Genomic DNA, 3,656 nt, shown 5'->3' with positions numbered 1-3,656 from the left:
AATATTGTTTTAATGCATATTTGCATCCTAAATAAACATATGATGATGATGGTCAAAGAGGCTTGGAACCTTTGTTGACTATGTTTCTCTAGAAAATAACGATTTTATAAGGGTTAGTCCACTAATTTAGGGATTACATGAAGTTTTACAAAATTAATTGATATAAAATTAGAAAGATGCCCATATACCATGAAAGAGAGTTTAAATAACATTAATACAAATTTTGAATGTGGTTATCAATTTTAAAATAACGCTAAAGATTATAAGCTTTGGTGTATAAAGCATTTACCAAAAACTCAATATTTTCGTAGGGGAACACATAGATTTCGAGAAAATTTCAAAAAATTTGACAATATTGTTTTAATGCATAGTTGCATCCTTGACTAACACATGATGATGTTTAAAGAGGTTTGGAGCCGTTGTTGTCACCGTTTTTCAAGAAAATGGCGATTCTACAATGGTTATTCCACCTATTTAGGGAGTAATATGAAGTTTTACTCAATAAAATGATAAAAAATTATAACGATTCTCATATACCATGAAATAGAGTTTAGCATACATTAATACAAATGTATAATGTGGTCAGAAATTTTAAAACAACACTAAAAAGTTTAGGCTTCAGTATATATAGCGTTAAATGTAAAACTCATTATTTCGTATGGGTATATACATAGATTTTGAAAAAAATAAAAATATTGTTTTAATGCATATTTGCATCCTGAACTAACATATGATGATGGTTAAAGAGGCTTGGAACCTTTGTTATCTATGTTTCTCTAGAAAATAACGATTTTATAATGGTTAGTCCACTAATTTAGGGATTATCTGAAGTTTTACAAAATTAATTGATATAAAATTAGAAAAATGCCCATGTACCATGAAAGAGAGTTAAATAACATTGATACAAATTTAGAATGTGGTTACAAATTTTAAAATAACGCTAAAGATTATAGGCTTCAGTATACAAAGCATTTACCTAAAACTCAATATTTTTGTAGGGGTTAACACATAGATTTCGAGAAAATTTCAAAATTTTTGACAATGTTGTTTTAATGCATAGTTGTATCATTCACTAACATTTGATGATGTTTAAAGAGGTTTGGAGCCGCTGCTGTCTCCGTTTTTCAAGAAAATGGCGATTCTACAGTGGTTATTCCACCTATTTGGGAAGTAATATGAAGTTTTACTCCATAAATTGATAAAAGACTATAACGATTCCCATATACCATAAAATAGAGTTTAACATACATTAATAAAAATGTATAATGTGGTTAGAAATTTTAAAACAACACTAAAATGTTTAGGCTTCAGTATATAGAGCGTTTAAAAACTCAATATTTCGTATGGGTATATACATAGATTTTGAAAAAATTCAAAAATATAACAATATTGTTTTAATGCATATTTGCATCCTAAATAAACATATGATGATGATGGTCAAAGAGGCTTGGAACCTTTGTTGACTATGTTTCTCTAGAAAATAAAGATTTTATAAAGGTTATTCCACTAATTTAGGGATTACATGAAGTTTTACAAAATTAATTGATATAAAATTAGAAAGATGCCCATGTACCATGAAAGAGAGCTTAAATAACATTGATACAAATTTAGAATATGGTTATAAATTTTAAAATAACGCTAAAGATTATAGGCTTCAGTATATAAAGCATTTACTAAAAACTCAATATTTTCGTAGGGGTTATATCATAGATTTCGAGAAAATTTCAAAATTTTTGACAATATTGTTTAATGCATAGTTGCATCCTTCACTAACATATGATGATGTTTAAAGAGATTTGGAGCCGTTGTTGTCTCCGTTTTTCAAGAAAATAGCGATTCTACAGTGGTTATTCCACCTATTTGGGAAGTAATATGAAGTTTTACTCAATAAATTGATAAAAAATTATAATGATTCCCATAGACCATGAAATAGAGTTTAACATACATTAATACAAATGTATAATGTGGCTAGAAATTTAAAACAACACTAAAAAGTTTAGGCTTCAGTATATAGAGCGTTAAACGTAAAACTCAATATTTCGTATGGGTATATACATAGATTTTGAAAAAATCAAAAATATAAAAATATTATTTTAATGCATATTTGCATCATGAACTAACATATGATGATAGTCAAAGAGGCTTGGAACCTTTGTTGTCTAAGTTTCTCTAGAAAATAACGATTTTATAATGATTAGTCTACTAATTTAGGGATTACATGAAGTTTTTCAAAATTAATTTGATATAAAATTAGAAAGATGTCCATGTACCATAAAGAAATGTTTAAATAACATTGTCACAAATTTAGAATGTGGTTACAAATTTTAAAATAACAATAAAGATTATAGGCTTCACTATATAAAGCATTTACCAAAAACTCAATATTTTCGTAGGGGTGTTAACACATAGATTTTGAGAAAATTTCAAAAAATTTGACAATATTGTTTTAATGTATAGTTGCATCCTACACTAACATACGATGATGTTCAAGGATGTTTGGAGCCTTTGTTGTCTCCGTTTTTCAAGAAAATGGCGATTCTACAGTGGTTATTCCACCTATTTAGGGAGTATTATGAAGTTTTACTAAATAAATTGATAAAAAGTTATAACGAATCCCATATACCATGAAAGAGAGTTTAACATACATTAATACAAATGTATTATTTATTTAGAAATTTTAAAACAACACTAAAAGTTTAGGCTTCAATATATAGAGTGTTTAAAGTAAAACTCAATATTTCGTATGGGTTTATATATAGATTTTGAAAAAAATTCAAAAATATAACAATATTGTTTTAATGCATAGTTGCATCCGAAACTAACATATGATGATGGTCAAAGAGGCTTGGAACCTTTGTTGTCTATGTTTCTCTAGAAAATAACGATTTTATAATGGTTAGTCCACTAATTTAGGGATTACATGAAGTTTTACAAAATTAATTGATATAAAATTAGAAAGATGCCCATGTACCATGAAAGAGAGTTTAAATAACATTGATACAAATTTTGAATGAGGTTATAAATTTTAAAATAACGCTAAAGATTATAGGCTTCAGTATATAAAGCATTTACCAAAAACTCAATATTTTCGTTGGGGTTAACACGTAGATTTCGAGAAAATTTCAAAAAATTTGACAATGTTGTTTTACCGAATAGTTGTATCATTCACTAACATATGATGATGTTTAAAGAGGTTTGGAGCCGCTGTTGTCTCCGTTTTTCAAGAAAATAGCGATTCTACAATGGTTATTGCACCTATTTGGGAAGTAATATGAAGTTTTACTCAATAAATTGATAAAAAATTATAACGATTTATGAAATAGAGTTTAACATACATTAATACAAATGTATATTGTGGTTAGAAATTTAAAAACAACACTAAAAAGTTTAGGCTTTAGTATATAGAGCGTTTAACGTAAAACTCAATATTTCGTATGGGTATATACATAGATTTTGAAAAAAATCAAAAATATAAAAATATTGTTTTAATGCATATTTTCATCTTGAACTAACATATGCTGATGGTCAAAGAGGCTTGGAACCTTTGTTGTCTATTTTCTCTAGAAAATAACGATTTTATAATGGTTAGTCCACTAATTTAAGGATTACATGAAGTTTTACAAAATTAATTGATATAAAATTAGAAAGATGCTCAC

The sequence above is a fragment of the Brassica oleracea genome, chromosome C5, assembly GCF_000695525.1.
Source record: "Brassica oleracea var. oleracea cultivar TO1000 chromosome C5, BOL, whole genome shotgun sequence".
Taxonomy (NCBI): domain Eukaryota; kingdom Viridiplantae; phylum Streptophyta; class Magnoliopsida; order Brassicales; family Brassicaceae; genus Brassica; species Brassica oleracea.
The sequence above is the reverse complement of the archived record's forward strand: the minus strand, read 5'-3'. Positions refer to the sequence as shown.